This window comes from Felis catus, chromosome D2 (assembly GCF_018350175.1).
Source record: "Felis catus isolate Fca126 chromosome D2, F.catus_Fca126_mat1.0, whole genome shotgun sequence".
Classification (NCBI taxonomy): Eukaryota; Metazoa; Chordata; class Mammalia; order Carnivora; family Felidae; genus Felis; species Felis catus.
In genome coordinates, this window is record NC_058378.1 from 17,507,578 (window position 1) to 17,529,113 (window position 21,536).

The 21,536-nt window shown below is 41.7% G+C and overlaps 3 pseudogenes; all 3 read right to left on the bottom strand.

Moving 5' to 3' along the window:
- Positions 1 to 1,841: 1,841 nt before the first annotated feature.
- Positions 1,842 to 3,716, bottom strand: LOC123380993 (annotated as a pseudogene).
- Positions 3,717 to 9,786: 6,070 nt separating this feature from the next.
- Positions 9,787 to 11,661, bottom strand: LOC123380995 (annotated as a pseudogene).
- Positions 11,662 to 17,730: 6,069 nt separating this feature from the next.
- Positions 17,731 to 19,605, bottom strand: LOC123380998 (annotated as a pseudogene).
- Positions 19,606 to 21,536: the final 1,931 nt, after the last annotated feature.

Genomic DNA, 21,536 nt, shown 5'->3' on the forward strand with positions numbered 1-21,536 from the left:
GTTGAACTAAGATTCTGTTCTGGGCAACCAGCTATCACCAGGCTCGTTAGGCTTTTCACCTCTACCCACAAATCTTCTCACTATTGTGCAACATAGACGAGTTCATCCTGTAATAGATTGTTCATGGGTAGCTCGTCTGGTTTCGGGGGACCTAGCTGAAGTTCTCTTTGTTAGGTTGTTCTAGCTAACTCATTATGCAAAAGGTACAAGGGGTAATCTTTGCTGTGCGGTGCTTATTTTAATTTTATCTTTCATCTTTCCCTTGCGGTGCTTTCTCTATAGCGCCAAGTTAAATTTCTATCTCCTATACTTTTTAAGGTAACTGAATGTTTTGTTTTATTTTCTAGTGTTAGTTGTGTTTATAGGTGTTTGGGCTAGCTTTAGCTCCAGACGGTCAGTTTAATATGAAATCTTCTGGGTGTAAGCCCGATGCTTTGTCTAAGCTACATCTTGTTATCCAAGCACACTTTCCAGTACGCTTACCTTGTTACGACTTATCTATCTCCTCTTGTGGGTGTGGTGATTTAAATAGGTTTTTTGGGGAACTACCACTTGAGGAGGGTGACGGGCGGTGTGTGCGTGCTTCATGGCCCGATTCAATTGAGCTCTCTATTCGCAAATTTACCACTAAATCCTCCTTTAATACTTAATTTCATAAGGATCTTCGTGGGTATTCTAATTTTAGAAAGTGTAGCCCATTGCTTCCCATCTCATGAGCTACACCTTGACCTAACTTTTTTTGGGTTAAGATACTTGTGCTTACTTTTCTTCCTCTTTAGGGTTTGCTGAAGACGGCGGTATATAGGCTGAATTAGCAAGAGATGGTGAGGTATATCGGGGTTTATCGATTATAGAACAGGCTCCTCTAGAGGGATGTAAAGCACCGCCAAGTCCTTTGAGTTCTAAGCTGTTGCTGGTAGTTCTCTGGCGGATAGTTTTGTTTAGGATAACTATCTAAGTTTAGGGCTAAGCATAGTGGGGTATCTAATCCCAGTTTGGGTCTTAGCTGTCGTGTAGTCGGAGGTGTTAAAGTTACTTTCGTGCTGTATTTTTATGTTAACTCTAGCTTTCTACGGCCTAGTTAAAATTTAACTTTAGTATATTTTTTTCTCTGTAACACGCTTTACGCCGTGGGTCTATTAGTTTGGGCTAATCGTATGACCGCGGTGGCTGGCACGAAATTTACCAACCCTTGTTTAATACAGCTTAGTCGAACTTTCATTCATGGCTTAATTTTTATCACTGCTGTATCCCGTGGGGGTGTGGCTGAGCAAGGTGTTATGAGCTACTGTGGTTGTGTGCTTGATACCAGCTCCTTTAGGTCACTGGGTGACTTAGAGGGCATTTTCACCGGGATGCGGAGGCTTGCATGTGTAATCTTATTAATAACTAATGGAAAGGCCAGGACCAAACCTTTGTGTTTATGGAGTCTGGCGACTCATCTAGGCATTTTCAGTGCCTTGCTTTATATGTTTAAGCTACGTTAACTGGGACGTGGGGTTAATTTGGACATGTAAAATGTTGTTCGATAGGGACGAATTAGAGATCAGGTCGGTGTGTCTATAGATAACTGCGAACGGAGTTATGATTTAGTATTAATAGCTAGTAATGATAGGGGATTGCTAAGCTTATAAGCGTTTTCTTAGGCCTTATGTTTAGGTACGGTCTAGTCTTGTTTTTGGGGTTTGGCAAGACATAAATAGGCACGTATTATTATAAATCAGGTTAACGGGGGGTAAGGGGGGGGTTGGATTAAGCTAGTTATCTACTAAATCAAAGTGTTTGCGTGTGTACGTGTGTACGTGTGTACGTGTGTACGTGTGTACGTCAGAGTTGTTTGGTTTAGTCGGCCTGGAATAGCATCAGGTTTTAGGCCTAGGGATGGGACGGCTCATGAGTGTAACACATCTTCTGATGAAATTAATATGCGAATGGTCATTTCTATTGGTAAAACTACTCGGTTGTCAACTTCTAATAGCCGGAGTTCTCCGGGTTTTAATTCTTGGGTAGGAATCATAGAAGAGTCAAAATTCAAGTCTTCGTAGTCAGTGTACTCATAACTTCAATATCTTTGATGCCCCCATGGTTTTTACTGTGAGGGAGGGGTTGTTGATTTCATCCATTATATAGAGAATTCGTGAAGAGGGCAGGGCGATAAGAGTCAGGATAATAGCAGGTAAAATAGTTCAGATGGTTTCTACTTCTTGAGCATCCATTGTACTTGTGTGCGTGAGCTTGGTTGTTAGTATCAACGAGATAATATAAAGAACTAAGGAGCTGATTAGAAATACAATTATTAACGTATGGTCGTGGAAATGTAGGAGTTCCTCTATAATGGGAGATGTAGCATCTTGAAAACCTAGTTGGAAGGGGTACGCCATGGAAGCATATAGGATTCAAGCCTATAATTTAACTTCGACAAAGTTATGTAATTGTTTTACTAATGCTTCGTAATTGCGAAAGACATAATGGTTATGGCATTGGCTTGACACCAGTTAAGGAGGGTTCGATTCCTTCCTTTCTTATTTTAATAACACATAAGTTGGCTCTTCAAATGTGTGGTACGGAGGGGGACATCCATATAATCATTCAAGATTAGTTGTGGTTAATTCTACTATGGCCACTTCTCGCTTGGATGCGAAAGCTTCTCACACTATGAAAACTATTAACATAACTGCCGTTAATGAGATGAAAGGGCCCATTGAGGAAATTGTGTTTCAAAGTTGTGTATGCATCTGGGTAGTCAGAATAACGTCGCGGCATTCCAGACAGGCCTAGGAAGTGCTGAGGGAAGAACGTTATATTGACTCCTACAAACATAATGGTAAAGTGAATTTTTGCTCAAGTGTTGTCAAGGGTGTACCCTGAGAATAGGGGGAATCGATGGACGAAGCCTCCTATAATAGCGAATACTGCTCCTATTGACAAGACATAGTGAAAGTGGGCCGCTACGTAATATGTGTCGTGAAGAACAATGTCTAATGAAGAGTTTGCTAGTACAATTCCCGTTAGGCCTCCTACGGTAAATAGGAAAATAAAGCCTAAGGCTCATAGTATAGCGGGGGACCATTTACTATTACCTCCGTGAAGAGTAGCCAGTCAACTAAATACTCTTACCCCAGTAGGAATGGCGATAATTATAGTGGCTGATGTAAAGTATGCTCGTGTGTCTACATCCATTCCTACAGTAAACATGTGATGGGCTCATACGATAAAGCCCAGAAAGCCGATTGATATCATGGCTCAAACTATTCCCATGTAGCCAAAGGGTCCTTTTTTACCTGAATAATAGGTAACAATATGTGAGATTATCCCCAAACCGGGTAGAATTAAAAGGTAAACTTCTGGGTGGCCAAAGAATCAGAATAAGTGTTGGTGTCAGATAGGATCTCCTCCCCCAGCGGGGTCAAAGAATGTAGTGTTTAGGTTTCGATCTGTTAGTAGCCTAGTGATTCCCGCTGCTAAAACTGGGAGTGATAGAAGTAACAGGACAGCAGTGATTAAGACTGATCAAACAAATAGGGGTGTTTGATATTGAGACATGGCAGGAGGTTTTATATTAATCATAGTAGTAATAAAATTAATAGCACCCAAGATTGAGGAGACACCTGCCAGGTGTAGTGAGAAAATAGTTAGGTCTACGGATGCTCCCGCATGAGCCAGGTTCCCGGCTAGGGGCGGGTATACTGTCCATCCGGTTCCTGCTCCGGCTGCTACCATAGATGAGGCGAGTAAGAGTAGAAAGGATGGGGGAAGGAGCCAGAAGCTCATGTTGTTTATTCGGGGAAACGCTATGTCAGGGGCACCAATTAGTAATGGGACCAATCAGTTTCCGAACCCTCCGATCATAATAGGCATCACCATAAAGAAGATCATTACAAAAGCATGAGCGGTGACGATCACATTATAAATCTGATCGTCTCCTAGCAGTGTGCCAGGGTGACCCAGTTCGGCCCGGATTAGGAGACTAAGAGCAGTCCCCACCATGCCAGCTCAGGCACCAAATAGAAGGTAAAGAGTACCAATATCTTTGTGATTAGTTGAAAATAGTCAACGGTTTATGAACATAGGTAAGATGGCTGAGTAAGCATCGGACTGTAAATCTAAAGACAGAGGTTCGAGCCCTCTTTTTACCAAGTCCTGCGGTGAATGTCATGTTGAATTGCAAATTCAAAGCAGCAGCTTGGCGCTGCCGGGGCTTCTCCCGCCTTGTTTTTCTAGGCGGCGGGAGAAGTGGATTGAAGCCAGTTGATGAGGGTATTTAGCTGTTAACTAAAATTTCGTGGGGTTGGGGCCCACCAATCTAGTGAGGACTTAGCTTAATTAAAGTGTTTGATTTGCAATCACTTGATGTAAGATAGATTCTTGCAGTCCTTAGAATGGTTTGATGTGCAGAAGTGAAGTCTGTGGGACTTGCTTAGAGCTTTGAAGGCTCTTGGTCTAGTTTAACCTAAACTTCTAATCCAGGATGGATAGTATTGGTGTAAGTGGAAGTAGTATGGTTGGTATTGCGACTAGAGGGGGCAGGAAGGTTATTTTTCCTGTGCATTCAAATCGTCATTTTATTTTTATGCTGTTGTTTGAGGGGAACATGGTTAGTGCGGTAGTGTATGTTAGTCGTATGTAGAAGGATGGGTTAAGTAGTGCTGTTGTGGCTAGTAGTGTTGGTATTATGATTATTTCATTTTTAGTTAGTTCCTGGATGATTATTCATTTTGGAATAAACCCAGAGAGTGGGGGAAGGCCCTCTAGGGATACCATTAATACTAGGATGAGTGAGGTGATTAGAGGGGTTTTATTTCATGTTTGTGACAGGGATGATGTTGTGGTGGTGGAGCTATGTATGAATAGTATAAAGGTGGTTAGTGTTATAATGATATAGATAGTTAGGTTTAAGATTATTATCGTGGGGCTGTACATTAGGATAGCTGTTATTCAGCCTATATGGGCGATTGAGGAGTACGCTATGATTTTTCGTAGTTGTGTTTGGTTGAGGCCTCCTCAGCCTCCGACTATGACTGATAAAATGGATATTGTTAGGATTAGGTTAGGATTGATAGTGGATGAGATTTGGTAGAGGATTGATAGTGGTGCGATTTTTTTGTCCTGTTAGTAGAATTAAGCCTGATGATATAGAAATTCCTTGTGTAACTTCGGGCACTCCGAAGCGGAATGGGGCTAGTCCTAGTTTTATTGCTAGAGCGGTTGTTATTATGATCGATGCTATGGGGTTAAGGTCTTTTAATATGGTTCATTGTCCTGAGTGCAGTAGATTGATGATGATTCCTATTATTAGGATTATGGAGGCGGTCGCTTGTGTTAAGAAATATTTTGTGGCGGCTTCTATGGCTCGTGGGTTGTATTTTTTTTTTATGAGGATAGGGATGATGGCTAATAGGTTTATTTCCAAGCCAATTCAGACTATGAGTCAGTGGGAGGTTGTTACTACAATTATAGTTCCTGAGATAACGGTTAATATAACGATAATAAAAATAGGGGGTTTGATTAGTCTGGGAAGGGTATAAGCCAACATTTTCGGGCTAGGGGCCCGATAGCTTATTTAGCTGACCTTACTTTAGAATATGGTGTAATAATGGTAGCACGAAGACTTTTGGATTCTTAGGATTAGGTTCGATTCCTATTGTTCTAGAAATAAGAGGGTTTAAACCTCTATGTTTTGCTCTATCAAAGTAACTCTTTTGTCAGACATATTTCTTACGTTTGAGGTGGGATGCTTGCTGTGATGATAGGTAGTGATACGTGCCATAGGCATAAGGCTAGGGTGAGAGGTAGGAAGTTTTTTTCACAAGAGGTGTATTAGTTGGTCATATCGGAATCGTGGGTAGGATGCTCGGATCCACAAGAAAGTAATTGTTAGGAGCAGAGTCTTTACTGTAAAGTTGATGGTATATAGTTCTGGTATAGAAGGGCTATGGACTGCTCCGAAGAGTAGGAGTGTTGTGAGGATATTCATTATGATGATGTTAGCATATTCTGCTAGGAAGGATAGGGCGAAGGGGCCTGCTGCATAGTCTACATTGAATCCGGAGACTAGTTCTGACTCTCCTTCTGTCAGGTCGAATGGGGCTCGATTGGTCTCTGCTAGGGTTGAGATAAATCATATCACAGCTAGAGGTCATGCAGGGATGATTATTCTTGAGTGGCGATTAGTATGGCTAGTGTGAAGGATCCATTTATTAGTAGTACTGATAGGAGGATGATGGCTAGTGTGACTTCGTATGAGATTGCTTGGGCGACGGCTCGTAGGGCTCCGATTAGGGCGTATTTTGAATTTGAGGCTCACCCTGATCATAGGATGGAATAGACGGCCAGGCTTGATATAGCCAGTATAAATAATACTCCTAGGTTTATGTTAATGAGTGGGTATGGTATGGGTAGTGGGATTCATATGGTTAGGGCTAGTGTGAGGGCTAGGATTGGTGCTATAATGAATATTAATATGGAGGATGTGAGGGGTCGGAGAGGTTCTTTGGTGAAGAGTTTTACAGCGTCTGCGATAGGTTGGAGTAAGCCGTATGGTCCTACGACATTTGGTCCTTTACGGAGTTGCATATAGCCTAGCACTTTTCGTTCAACTAAGGTTAGGAAGGCTACAGCGAGGAGCATAGGAATAATTAGTGAGAGTACATTAACTATGAACATGTTGTTAAGGAGAGGAATCGAACCTCTGATAATAAAAGCTTAAGTTCTGTGCAGTTACCGGGCTCTGCCACCCTAACAAACCCGAGCTCTCGGGCAGTGTGATTAGATAAACTGTCTAGATTAAGATTATATCATCTATTTGGTTAAAGGCGCTTCGGTGAAGTGGGCCTCACTTCTCTTGTCCTTTCGTACTGGGAGAAGTTATTAAATAGATAGAAACCCACCTGGATGACTCCGGTCTGAACTCAGATCACGCAGGACTTTAATCGTCGAACAAACGAACCTTCGCTAGCTGCTGCACCATCGGGATGTCCTGATCCAACATCGAGGTCGTCAACCCTATTGTCGATATGGACTCTGAAATAGGATGGCGCTGTTATCCCTAGGGTAACTTGTTCCGTTGATCAAGGTTTTTGGATCAACAAGTGATGTAATACTTTCGACTGGGTAGTCTAGATTTAAATCACTCGGAGGTTGTTTTGTTCTCCGAGGTCACCCCAACCTAAATTGCCGGCCCACATAGAGGTTTGTTGTTCCTGTCGGTTAATTGATATAGGGTCTCTTTGGGTCGGTTAATTAAAGCTCCATAGGGTCTTCTCGTCTTATTATTATATTCCCGCCTCTTCACGGGAAGGTCAATTTCACGGCTTGGAAGTAAGAGACAGACAGTAAAGCCCTCGTGTGGCCGTTCATACAAGTCCCTATTTAGGGAACAAATGATTATGCTACCTTTGCACGGTCAGGATACCGCGGCCGTTTAACTAGCGTCACCGGGCAGGCAGTGCCTCTCATACTGGAAATGCTAGAGGTGATGTTTTTGGTAAACAGGCGGGGCTTGTGTTTGCCGAGTTCCTTTTACTTCTTTTAATCTTTCCCTAATTTGCATCCCTGGGTTGGGTTAACAATTAGTTTGATATTTTGTTTATGGTTAGGTTGTATATATCTTGTTGTTAACTATCAGTGGTTATCCGTTCTGATATAAGCTTATGCAGGGAGAAATATTTCTTGTTACTCATATTGGCATTATTGCTTCTATTATTAAATAGATTAGCCCAGTTTTAGATTAGGAGTTGGTTGCATTTTTTTTTTTTTTTGACATTAAGATGTTTTGATTGTTGAGCTTGAACGCTTTCTTAATTGATGGCTGCTTTTAGGCCAACTATGATTTATATTTATGCTTACTCTCTAATGAAGGCTGTATCCTAATTCTAAAAAGCTGTACCTTTTTAGATTATATTTTAAACTTACATTAGAATTTTAGGGTTTTTGAGGTAAGGTTAAAGTTGAACTAAGATTCTGTTCTGGGCAACCAGCTATCACCAGGCTCGTTAGGCTTTTCACCTCTACCCACAAATCTTCTCACTATTGTGCAACATAGACGAGTTCATCCTGTAATAGATTGTTCATGGGTAGCTCGTCTGGTTTCGGGGGACCTAGCTGAAGTTCTCTTTGTTAGGTTGTTCTAGCTAACTCATTATGCAAAAGGTACAAGGGGTAATCTTTGCTGTGCGGTGCTTATTTTAATTTTATCTTTCATCTTTCCCTTGCGGTGCTTTCTCTATAGCGCCAAGTTAAATTTCTATCTCCTATACTTTTTAAGGTAACTGAATGTTTTGTTTTATTTTCTAGTGTTAGTTGTGTTTATAGGTGTTTGGGCTAGCTTTAGCTCCAGACGGTCAGTTTAATATGAAATCTTCTGGGTGTAAGCCCGATGCTTTGTCTAAGCTACATCTTGTTATCCAAGCACACTTTCCAGTACGCTTACCTTGTTACGACTTATCTATCTCCTCTTGTGGGTGTGGTGATTTAAATAGGTTTTTTGGGGAACTACCACTTGAGGAGGGTGACGGGCGGTGTGTGCGTGCTTCATGGCCCGATTCAATTGAGCTCTCTATTCGCAAATTTACCACTAAATCCTCCTTTAATACTTAATTTCATAAGGATCTTCGTGGGTATTCTAATTTTAGAAAGTGTAGCCCATTGCTTCCCATCTCATGAGCTACACCTTGACCTAACTTTTTTTGGGTTAAGATACTTGTGCTTACTTTTCTTCCTCTTTAGGGTTTGCTGAAGACGGCGGTATATAGGCTGAATTAGCAAGAGATGGTGAGGTATATCGGGGTTTATCGATTATAGAACAGGCTCCTCTAGAGGGATGTAAAGCACCGCCAAGTCCTTTGAGTTCTAAGCTGTTGCTGGTAGTTCTCTGGCGGATAGTTTTGTTTAGGATAACTATCTAAGTTTAGGGCTAAGCATAGTGGGGTATCTAATCCCAGTTTGGGTCTTAGCTGTCGTGTAGTCGGAGGTGTTAAAGTTACTTTCGTGCTGTATTTTTATGTTAACTCTAGCTTTCTACGGCCTAGTTAAAATTTAACTTTAGTATATTTTTTTCTCTGTAACACGCTTTACGCCGTGGGTCTATTAGTTTGGGCTAATCGTATGACCGCGGTGGCTGGCACGAAATTTACCAACCCTTGTTTAATACAGCTTAGTCGAACTTTCATTCATGGCTTAATTTTTATCACTGCTGTATCCCGTGGGGGTGTGGCTGAGCAAGGTGTTATGAGCTACTGTGGTTGTGTGCTTGATACCAGCTCCTTTAGGTCACTGGGTGACTTAGAGGGCATTTTCACCGGGATGCGGAGGCTTGCATGTGTAATCTTATTAATAACTAATGGAAAGGCCAGGACCAAACCTTTGTGTTTATGGAGTCTGGCGACTCATCTAGGCATTTTCAGTGCCTTGCTTTATATGTTTAAGCTACGTTAACTGGGACGTGGGGTTAATTTGGACATGTAAAATGTTGTTCGATAGGGACGAATTAGAGATCAGGTCGGTGTGTCTATAGATAACTGCGAACGGAGTTATGATTTAGTATTAATAGCTAGTAATGATAGGGGATTGCTAAGCTTATAAGCGTTTTCTTAGGCCTTATGTTTAGGTACGGTCTAGTCTTGTTTTTGGGGTTTGGCAAGACATAAATAGGCACGTATTATTATAAATCAGGTTAACGGGGGGTAAGGGGGGGGTTGGATTAAGCTAGTTATCTACTAAATCAAAGTGTTTGCGTGTGTACGTGTGTACGTGTGTACGTGTGTACGTGTGTACGTCAGAGTTGTTTGGTTTAGTCGGCCTGGAATAGCATCAGGTTTTAGGCCTAGGGATGGGACGGCTCATGAGTGTAACACATCTTCTGATGAAATTAATATGCGAATGGTCATTTCTATTGGTAAAACTACTCGGTTGTCAACTTCTAATAGCCGGAGTTCTCCGGGTTTTAATTCTTGGGTAGGAATCATAGAAGAGTCAAAATTCAAGTCTTCGTAGTCAGTGTACTCATAACTTCAATATCTTTGATGCCCCCATGGTTTTTACTGTGAGGGAGGGGTTGTTGATTTCATCCATTATATAGAGAATTCGTGAAGAGGGCAGGGCGATAAGAGTCAGGATAATAGCAGGTAAAATAGTTCAGATGGTTTCTACTTCTTGAGCATCCATTGTACTTGTGTGCGTGAGCTTGGTTGTTAGTATCAACGAGATAATATAAAGAACTAAGGAGCTGATTAGAAATACAATTATTAACGTATGGTCGTGGAAATGTAGGAGTTCCTCTATAATGGGAGATGTAGCATCTTGAAAACCTAGTTGGAAGGGGTACGCCATGGAAGCATATAGGATTCAAGCCTATAATTTAACTTCGACAAAGTTATGTAATTGTTTTACTAATGCTTCGTAATTGCGAAAGACATAATGGTTATGGCATTGGCTTGACACCAGTTAAGGAGGGTTCGATTCCTTCCTTTCTTATTTTAATAACACATAAGTTGGCTCTTCAAATGTGTGGTACGGAGGGGGACATCCATATAATCATTCAAGATTAGTTGTGGTTAATTCTACTATGGCCACTTCTCGCTTGGATGCGAAAGCTTCTCACACTATGAAAACTATTAACATAACTGCCGTTAATGAGATGAAAGGGCCCATTGAGGAAATTGTGTTTCAAAGTTGTGTATGCATCTGGGTAGTCAGAATAACGTCGCGGCATTCCAGACAGGCCTAGGAAGTGCTGAGGGAAGAACGTTATATTGACTCCTACAAACATAATGGTAAAGTGAATTTTTGCTCAAGTGTTGTCAAGGGTGTACCCTGAGAATAGGGGGAATCGATGGACGAAGCCTCCTATAATAGCGAATACTGCTCCTATTGACAAGACATAGTGAAAGTGGGCCGCTACGTAATATGTGTCGTGAAGAACAATGTCTAATGAAGAGTTTGCTAGTACAATTCCCGTTAGGCCTCCTACGGTAAATAGGAAAATAAAGCCTAAGGCTCATAGTATAGCGGGGGACCATTTACTATTACCTCCGTGAAGAGTAGCCAGTCAACTAAATACTCTTACCCCAGTAGGAATGGCGATAATTATAGTGGCTGATGTAAAGTATGCTCGTGTGTCTACATCCATTCCTACAGTAAACATGTGATGGGCTCATACGATAAAGCCCAGAAAGCCGATTGATATCATGGCTCAAACTATTCCCATGTAGCCAAAGGGTCCTTTTTTACCTGAATAATAGGTAACAATATGTGAGATTATCCCCAAACCGGGTAGAATTAAAAGGTAAACTTCTGGGTGGCCAAAGAATCAGAATAAGTGTTGGTGTCAGATAGGATCTCCTCCCCCAGCGGGGTCAAAGAATGTAGTGTTTAGGTTTCGATCTGTTAGTAGCCTAGTGATTCCCGCTGCTAAAACTGGGAGTGATAGAAGTAACAGGACAGCAGTGATTAAGACTGATCAAACAAATAGGGGTGTTTGATATTGAGACATGGCAGGAGGTTTTATATTAATCATAGTAGTAATAAAATTAATAGCACCCAAGATTGAGGAGACACCTGCCAGGTGTAGTGAGAAAATAGTTAGGTCTACGGATGCTCCCGCATGAGCCAGGTTCCCGGCTAGGGGCGGGTATACTGTCCATCCGGTTCCTGCTCCGGCTGCTACCATAGATGAGGCGAGTAAGAGTAGAAAGGATGGGGGAAGGAGCCAGAAGCTCATGTTGTTTATTCGGGGAAACGCTATGTCAGGGGCACCAATTAGTAATGGGACCAATCAGTTTCCGAACCCTCCGATCATAATAGGCATCACCATAAAGAAGATCATTACAAAAGCATGAGCGGTGACGATCACATTATAAATCTGATCGTCTCCTAGCAGTGTGCCAGGGTGACCCAGTTCGGCCCGGATTAGGAGACTAAGAGCAGTCCCCACCATGCCAGCTCAGGCACCAAATAGAAGGTAAAGAGTACCAATATCTTTGTGATTAGTTGAAAATAGTCAACGGTTTATGAACATAGGTAAGATGGCTGAGTAAGCATCGGACTGTAAATCTAAAGACAGAGGTTCGAGCCCTCTTTTTACCAAGTCCTGCGGTGAATGTCATGTTGAATTGCAAATTCAAAGCAGCAGCTTGGCGCTGCCGGGGCTTCTCCCGCCTTGTTTTTCTAGGCGGCGGGAGAAGTGGATTGAAGCCAGTTGATGAGGGTATTTAGCTGTTAACTAAAATTTCGTGGGGTTGGGGCCCACCAATCTAGTGAGGACTTAGCTTAATTAAAGTGTTTGATTTGCAATCACTTGATGTAAGATAGATTCTTGCAGTCCTTAGAATGGTTTGATGTGCAGAAGTGAAGTCTGTGGGACTTGCTTAGAGCTTTGAAGGCTCTTGGTCTAGTTTAACCTAAACTTCTAATCCAGGATGGATAGTATTGGTGTAAGTGGAAGTAGTATGGTTGGTATTGCGACTAGAGGGGGCAGGAAGGTTATTTTTCCTGTGCATTCAAATCGTCATTTTATTTTTATGCTGTTGTTTGAGGGGAACATGGTTAGTGCGGTAGTGTATGTTAGTCGTATGTAGAAGGATGGGTTAAGTAGTGCTGTTGTGGCTAGTAGTGTTGGTATTATGATTATTTCATTTTTAGTTAGTTCCTGGATGATTATTCATTTTGGAATAAACCCAGAGAGTGGGGGAAGGCCCTCTAGGGATACCATTAATACTAGGATGAGTGAGGTGATTAGAGGGGTTTTATTTCATGTTTGTGACAGGGATGATGTTGTGGTGGTGGAGCTATGTATGAATAGTATAAAGGTGGTTAGTGTTATAATGATATAGATAGTTAGGTTTAAGATTATTATCGTGGGGCTGTACATTAGGATAGCTGTTATTCAGCCTATATGGGCGATTGAGGAGTACGCTATGATTTTTCGTAGTTGTGTTTGGTTGAGGCCTCCTCAGCCTCCGACTATGACTGATAAAATGGATATTGTTAGGATTAGGTTAGGATTGATAGTGGATGAGATTTGGTAGAGGATTGATAGTGGTGCGATTTTTTTGTCCTGTTAGTAGAATTAAGCCTGATGATATAGAAATTCCTTGTGTAACTTCGGGCACTCCGAAGCGGAATGGGGCTAGTCCTAGTTTTATTGCTAGAGCGGTTGTTATTATGATCGATGCTATGGGGTTAAGGTCTTTTAATATGGTTCATTGTCCTGAGTGCAGTAGATTGATGATGATTCCTATTATTAGGATTATGGAGGCGGTCGCTTGTGTTAAGAAATATTTTGTGGCGGCTTCTATGGCTCGTGGGTTGTATTTTTTTTTTATGAGGATAGGGATGATGGCTAATAGGTTTATTTCCAAGCCAATTCAGACTATGAGTCAGTGGGAGGTTGTTACTACAATTATAGTTCCTGAGATAACGGTTAATATAACGATAATAAAAATAGGGGGTTTGATTAGTCTGGGAAGGGTATAAGCCAACATTTTCGGGCTAGGGGCCCGATAGCTTATTTAGCTGACCTTACTTTAGAATATGGTGTAATAATGGTAGCACGAAGACTTTTGGATTCTTAGGATTAGGTTCGATTCCTATTGTTCTAGAAATAAGAGGGTTTAAACCTCTATGTTTTGCTCTATCAAAGTAACTCTTTTGTCAGACATATTTCTTACGTTTGAGGTGGGATGCTTGCTGTGATGATAGGTAGTGATACGTGCCATAGGCATAAGGCTAGGGTGAGAGGTAGGAAGTTTTTTTCACAAGAGGTGTATTAGTTGGTCATATCGGAATCGTGGGTAGGATGCTCGGATCCACAAGAAAGTAATTGTTAGGAGCAGAGTCTTTACTGTAAAGTTGATGGTATATAGTTCTGGTATAGAAGGGCTATGGACTGCTCCGAAGAGTAGGAGTGTTGTGAGGATATTCATTATGATGATGTTAGCATATTCTGCTAGGAAGGATAGGGCGAAGGGGCCTGCTGCATAGTCTACATTGAATCCGGAGACTAGTTCTGACTCTCCTTCTGTCAGGTCGAATGGGGCTCGATTGGTCTCTGCTAGGGTTGAGATAAATCATATCACAGCTAGAGGTCATGCAGGGATGATTATTCTTGAGTGGCGATTAGTATGGCTAGTGTGAAGGATCCATTTATTAGTAGTACTGATAGGAGGATGATGGCTAGTGTGACTTCGTATGAGATTGCTTGGGCGACGGCTCGTAGGGCTCCGATTAGGGCGTATTTTGAATTTGAGGCTCACCCTGATCATAGGATGGAATAGACGGCCAGGCTTGATATAGCCAGTATAAATAATACTCCTAGGTTTATGTTAATGAGTGGGTATGGTATGGGTAGTGGGATTCATATGGTTAGGGCTAGTGTGAGGGCTAGGATTGGTGCTATAATGAATATTAATATGGAGGATGTGAGGGGTCGGAGAGGTTCTTTGGTGAAGAGTTTTACAGCGTCTGCGATAGGTTGGAGTAAGCCGTATGGTCCTACGACATTTGGTCCTTTACGGAGTTGCATATAGCCTAGCACTTTTCGTTCAACTAAGGTTAGGAAGGCTACAGCGAGGAGCATAGGAATAATTAGTGAGAGTACATTAACTATGAACATGTTGTTAAGGAGAGGAATCGAACCTCTGATAATAAAAGCTTAAGTTCTGTGCAGTTACCGGGCTCTGCCACCCTAACAAACCCGAGCTCTCGGGCAGTGTGATTAGATAAACTGTCTAGATTAAGATTATATCATCTATTTGGTTAAAGGCGCTTCGGTGAAGTGGGCCTCACTTCTCTTGTCCTTTCGTACTGGGAGAAGTTATTAAATAGATAGAAACCCACCTGGATGACTCCGGTCTGAACTCAGATCACGCAGGACTTTAATCGTCGAACAAACGAACCTTCGCTAGCTGCTGCACCATCGGGATGTCCTGATCCAACATCGAGGTCGTCAACCCTATTGTCGATATGGACTCTGAAATAGGATGGCGCTGTTATCCCTAGGGTAACTTGTTCCGTTGATCAAGGTTTTTGGATCAACAAGTGATGTAATACTTTCGACTGGGTAGTCTAGATTTAAATCACTCGGAGGTTGTTTTGTTCTCCGAGGTCACCCCAACCTAAATTGCCGGCCCACATAGAGGTTTGTTGTTCCTGTCGGTTAATTGATATAGGGTCTCTTTGGGTCGGTTAATTAAAGCTCCATAGGGTCTTCTCGTCTTATTATTATATTCCCGCCTCTTCACGGGAAGGTCAATTTCACGGCTTGGAAGTAAGAGACAGACAGTAAAGCCCTCGTGTGGCCGTTCATACAAGTCCCTATTTAGGGAACAAATGATTATGCTACCTTTGCACGGTCAGGATACCGCGGCCGTTTAACTAGCGTCACCGGGCAGGCAGTGCCTCTCATACTGGAAATGCTAGAGGTGATGTTTTTGGTAAACAGGCGGGGCTTGTGTTTGCCGAGTTCCTTTTACTTCTTTTAATCTTTCCCTAATTTGCATCCCTGGGTTGGGTTAACAATTAGTTTGATATTTTGTTTATGGTTAGGTTGTATATATCTTGTTGTTAACTATCAGTGGTTATCCGTTCTGATATAAGCTTATGCAGGGAGAAATATTTCTTGTTACTCATATTGGCATTATTGCTTCTATTATTAAATAGATTAGCCCAGTTTTAGATTAGGAGTTGGTTGCATTTTTTTTTTTTTTGACATTAAGATGTTTTGATTGTTGAGCTTGAACGCTTTCTTAATTGATGGCTGCTTTTAGGCCAACTATGATTTATATTTATGCTTACTCTCTAATGAAGGCTGTATCCTAATTCTAAAAAGCTGTACCTTTTTAGATTATATTTTAAACTTACATTAGAATTTTAGGGTTTTTGAGGTAAGGTTAAAGTTGAACTAAGATTCTGTTCTGGGCAACCAGCTATCACCAGGCTCGTTAGGCTTTTCACCTCTACCCACAAATCTTCTCACTATTGTGCAACATAGACGAGTTCATCCTGTAATAGATTGTTCATGGGTAGCTCGTCTGGTTTCGGGGGACCTAGCTGAAGTTCTCTTTGTTAGGTTGTTCTAGCTAACTCATTATGCAAAAGGTACAAGGGGTAATCTTTGCTGTGCGGTGCTTATTTTAATTTTATCTTTCATCTTTCCCTTGCGGTGCTTTCTCTATAGCGCCAAGTTAAATTTCTATCTCCTATACTTTTTAAGGTAACTGAATGTTTTGTTTTATTTTCTAGTGTTAGTTGTGTTTATAGGTGTTTGGGCTAGCTTTAGCTCCAGACGGTCAGTTTAATATGAAATCTTCTGGGTGTAAGCCCGATGCTTTGTCTAAGCTACATCTTGTTATCCAAGCACACTTTCCAGTACGCTTACCTTGTTACGACTTATCTATCTCCTCTTGTGGGTGTGGTGATTTAAATAGGTTTTTTGGGGAACTACCACTTGAGGAGGGTGACGGGCGGTGTGTGCGTGCTTCATGGCCCGATTCAATTGAGCTCTCTATTCGCAAATTTACCACTAAATCCTCCTTTAATACTTAATTTCATAAGGATCTTCGTGGGTATTCTAATTTTAGAAAGTGTAGCCCATTGCTTCCCATCTCATGAGCTACACCTTGACCTAACTTTTTTTGGGTTAAGATACTTGTGCTTACTTTTCTTCCTCTTTAGGGTTTGCTGAAGACGGCGGTATATAGGCTGAATTAGCAAGAGATGGTGAGGTATATCGGGGTTTATCGATTATAGAACAGGCTCCTCTAGAGGGATGTAAAGCACCGCCAAGTCCTTTGAGTTCTAAGCTGTTGCTGGTAGTTCTCTGGCGGATAGTTTTGTTTAGGATAACTATCTAAGTTTAGGGCTAAGCATAGTGGGGTATCTAATCCCAGTTTGGGTCTTAGCTGTCGTGTAGTCGGAGGTGTTAAAGTTACTTTCGTGCTGTATTTTTATGTTAACTCTAGCTTTCTACGGCCTAGTTAAAATTTAACTTTAGTATATTTTTTTCTCTGTAACACGCTTTACGCCGTGGGTCTATTAGTTTGGGCTAATCGTATGACCGCGGTGGCTGGCACGAAATTTACCAACCCTTGTTTAATACAGCTTAGTCGAACTTTCATTCATGGCTTAATTTTTATCACTGCTGTATCCCGTGGGGGTGTGGCTGAGCAAGGTGTTATGAGCTACTGTGGTTGTGTGCTTGATACCAGCTCCTTTAGGTCACTGGGTGACTTAGAGGGCATTTTCACCGGGATGCGGAGGCTTGCATGTGTAATCTTATTAATAACTAATGGAAAGGCCAGGACCAAACCTTTGTGTTTATGGAGTCTGGCGACTCATCTAGGCATTTTCAGTGCCTTGCTTTATATGTTTAAGCTACGTTAACTGGGACGTGGGGTTAATTTGGACATGTAAAATGTTGTTCGATAGGGACGAATTAGAGATCAGGTCGGTGTGTCTATAGATAACTGCGAACGGAGTTATGATTTAGTATTAATAGCTAGTAATGATAGGGGATTGCTAAGCTTATAAGCGTTTTCTTAGGCCTTATGTTTAGGTACGGTCTAGTCTTGTTTTTGGGGTTTGGCAAGACATAAATAGGCACGTATTATTATAAATCAGGTTAACGGGGGGTAAGGGGGGGGTTGGATTAAGCTAGTTATCTACTAAATCAAAGTGTTTGCGTGTGTACGTGTGTACGTGTGTACGTGTGTACGTGTGTACGTCAGAGTTGTTTGGTTTAGTCGGCCTGGAATAGCATCAGGTTTTAGGCCTAGGGATGGGACGGCTCATGAGTGTAACACATCTTCTGATGAAATTAATATGCGAATGGTCATTTCTATTGGTAAAACTACTCGGTTGTCAACTTCTAATAGCCGGAGTTCTCCGGGTTTTAATTCTTGGGTAGGAATCATAGAAGAGTCAAAATTCAAGTCTTCGTAGTCAGTGTACTCATAACTTCAATATCTTTGATGCCCCCATGGTTTTTACTGTGAGGGAGGGGTTGTTGATTTCATCCATTATATAGAGAATTCGTGAAGAGGGCAGGGCGATAAGAGTCAGGATAATAGCAGGTAAAATAGTTCAGATGGTTTCTACTTCTTGAGCATCCATTGTACTTGTGTGCGTGAGCTTGGTTGTTAGTATCAACGAGATAATATAAAGAACTAAGGAGCTGATTAGAAATACAATTATTAACGTATGGTCGTGGAAATGTAGGAGTTCCTCTATAATGGGAGATGTAGCATCTTGAAAACCTAGTTGGAAGGGGTACGCCATGGAAGCATATAGGATTCAAGCCTATAATTTAACTTCGACAAAGTTATGTAATTGTTTTACTAATGCTTCGTAATTGCGAAAGACATAATGGTTATGGCATTGGCTTGACACCAGTTAAGGAGGGTTCGATTCCTTCCTTTCTTATTTTAATAACACATAAGTTGGCTCTTCAAATGTGTGGTACGGAGGGGGACATCCATATAATCATTCAAGATTAGTTGTGGTTAATTCTACTATGGCCACTTCTCGCTTGGATGCGAAAGCTTCTCACACTATGAAAACTATTAACATAACTGCCGTTAATGAGATGAAAGGGCCCATTGAGGAAATTGTGTTTCAAAGTTGTGTATGCATCTGGGTAGTCAGAATAACGTCGCGGCATTCCAGACAGGCCTAGGAAGTGCTGAGGGAAGAACGTTATATTGACTCCTACAAACATAATGGTAAAGTGAATTTTTGCTCAAGTGTTGTCAAGGGTGTACCCTGAGAATAGGGGGAATCGATGGACGAAGCCTCCTATAATAGCGAATACTGCTCCTATTGACAAGACATAGTGAAAGTGGGCCGCTACGTAATATGTGTCGTGAAGAACAATGTCTAATGAAGAGTTTGCTAGTACAATTCCCGTTAGGCCTCCTACGGTAAATAGGAAAATAAAGCCTAAGGCTCATAGTATAGCGGGGGACCATTTACTATTACCTCCGTGAAGAGTAGCCAGTCAACTAAATACTCTTACCCCAGTAGGAATGGCGATAATTATAGTGGCTGATGTAAAGTATGCTCGTGTGTCTACATCCATTCCTACAGTAAACATGTGATGGGCTCATACGATAAAGCCCAGAAAGCCGATTGATATCATGGCTCAAACTATTCCCATGTAGCCAAAGGGTCCTTTTTTACCTGAATAATAGGTAACAATATGTGAGATTATCCCCAAACCGGGTAGAATTAAAAGGTAAACTTCTGGGTGGCCAAAGAATCAGAATAAGTGTTGGTGTCAGATAGGATCTCCTCCCCCAGCGGGGTCAAAGAATGTAGTGTTTAGGTTTCGATCTGTTAGTAGCCTAGTGATTCCCGCTGCTAAAACTGGGAGTGATAGAAGTAACAGGACAGCAGTGATTAAGACTGATCAAACAAATAGGGGTGTTTGATATTGAGACATGGCAGGAGGTTTTATATTAATCATAGTAGTAATAAAATTAATAGCACCCAAGATTGAGGAGACACCTGCCAGGTGTAGTGAGAAAATAGTTAGGTCTACGGATGCTCCCGCATGAGCCAGGTTCCCGGCTAGGGGCGGGTATACTGTCCATCCGGTTCCTGCTCCGGCTGCTACCATAGATGAGGCGAGTAAGAGTAGAAAGGATGGGGGAAGGAGCCAGAAGCTCATGTTGTTTATTCGGGGAAACGCTATGTCAGGGGCACCAATTAGTAATGGGACCAATCAGTTTCCGAACCCTCCGATCATAATAGGCATCACCATAAAGAAGATCATTACAAAAGCATGAGCGGTGACGATCACATTATAAATCTGATCGTCTCCTAGCAGTGTGCCAGGGTGACCCAGTTCGGCCCGGATTAGGAGACTAAGAGCAGTCCCCACCATGCCAGCTCAGGCACCAAATAGAAGGTAAAGAGTACCAATATCTTTGTGATTAGTTGAAAATAGTCAACGGTTTATGAACATAGGTAAGATGGCTGAGTAAGCATCGGACTGTAAATCTAAAGACAGAGGTTCGAGCCCTCTTTTTACCAAGTCCTGCGGTGAATGTCATGTTGAATTGCAAATTCAAAGCAGCAGCTTGGCGCTGCCGGGGCTTCTCCCGCCTTGTTTTTCTAGGCGGCGGGAGAAGTGGATTGAAGCCAGTTGATGAGGGTATTTAGCTGTTAACTAAAATTTCGTGGGGTTGGGGCCCACCAATCTAGTGAGGACTTAGCTTAATTAAAGTGTTTGATTTGCAATCACTTGATGTAAGATAGATTCTTGCAGTCCTTAGAATGGTTTGATGTGCAGAAGTGAAGTCTGTGGGACTTGCTTAGAGCTTTGAAGGCTCTTGGTCTAGTTTAACCTAAACTTCTAATCCAGGATGGATAGTATTGGTGTAAGTGGAAGTAGTATGGTTGGTATTGCGACTAGAGGGGGCAGGAAGGTTATTTTTCCTGTGCATTCAAATCGTCATTTTATTTTTATGCTGTTGTTTGAGGGGAACATGGTTAGTGCGGTAGTGTATGTTAGTCGTATGTAGAAGGATGGGTTAAGTAGTGCTGTTGTGGCTAGTAGTGTTGGTATTATGATTATTTCATTTTTAGTTAGTTCCTGGATGATTATTCATTTTGGAATAAACCCAGAGAGTGGGGGAAGGCCCTCTAGGGATACCATTAATACTAGGATGAGTGAGGTGATTAGAGGGGTTTTATTTCATGTTTGTGACAGGGATGATGTTGTGGTGGTGGAGCTATGTATGAATAGTATAAAGGTGGTTAGTGTTATAATGATATAGATAGTTAGGTTTAAGATTATTATCGTGGGGCTGTACATTAGGATAGCTGTTATTCAGCCTATATGGGCGATTGAGGAGTACGCTATGATTTTTCGTAGTTGTGTTTGGTTGAGGCCTCCTCAGCCTCCGACTATGACTGATAAAATGGATATTGTTAGGATTAGGTTAGGATTGATAGTGGATGAGATTTGGTAGAGGATTGATAGTGGTGCGATTTTTTTGTCCTGTTAGTAGAATTAAGCCTGATGATATAGAAATTCCTTGTGTAACTTCGGGCACTCCGAAGCGGAATGGGGCTAGTCCTAGTTTTATTGCTAGAGCGGTTGTTATTATGATCGATGCTATGGGGTTAAGGTCTTTTAATATGGTTCATTGTCCTGAGTGCAGTAGATTGATGATGATTCCTATTATTAGGATTATGGAGGCGGTCGCTTGTGTTAAGAAATATTTTGTGGCGGCTTCTATGGCTCGTGGGTTGTATTTTTTTTTTATGAGGATAGGGATGATGGCTAATAGGTTTATTTCCAAGCCAATTCAGACTATGAGTCAGTGGGAGGTTGTTACTACAATTATAGTTCCTGAGATAACGGTTAATATAACGATAATAAAAATAGGGGGTTTGATTAGTCTGGGAAGGGTATAAGCCAACATTTTCGGGCTAGGGGCCCGATAGCTTATTTAGCTGACCTTACTTTAGAATATGGTGTAATAATGGTAGCACGAAGACTTTTGGATTCTTAGGATTAGGTTCGATTCCTATTGTTC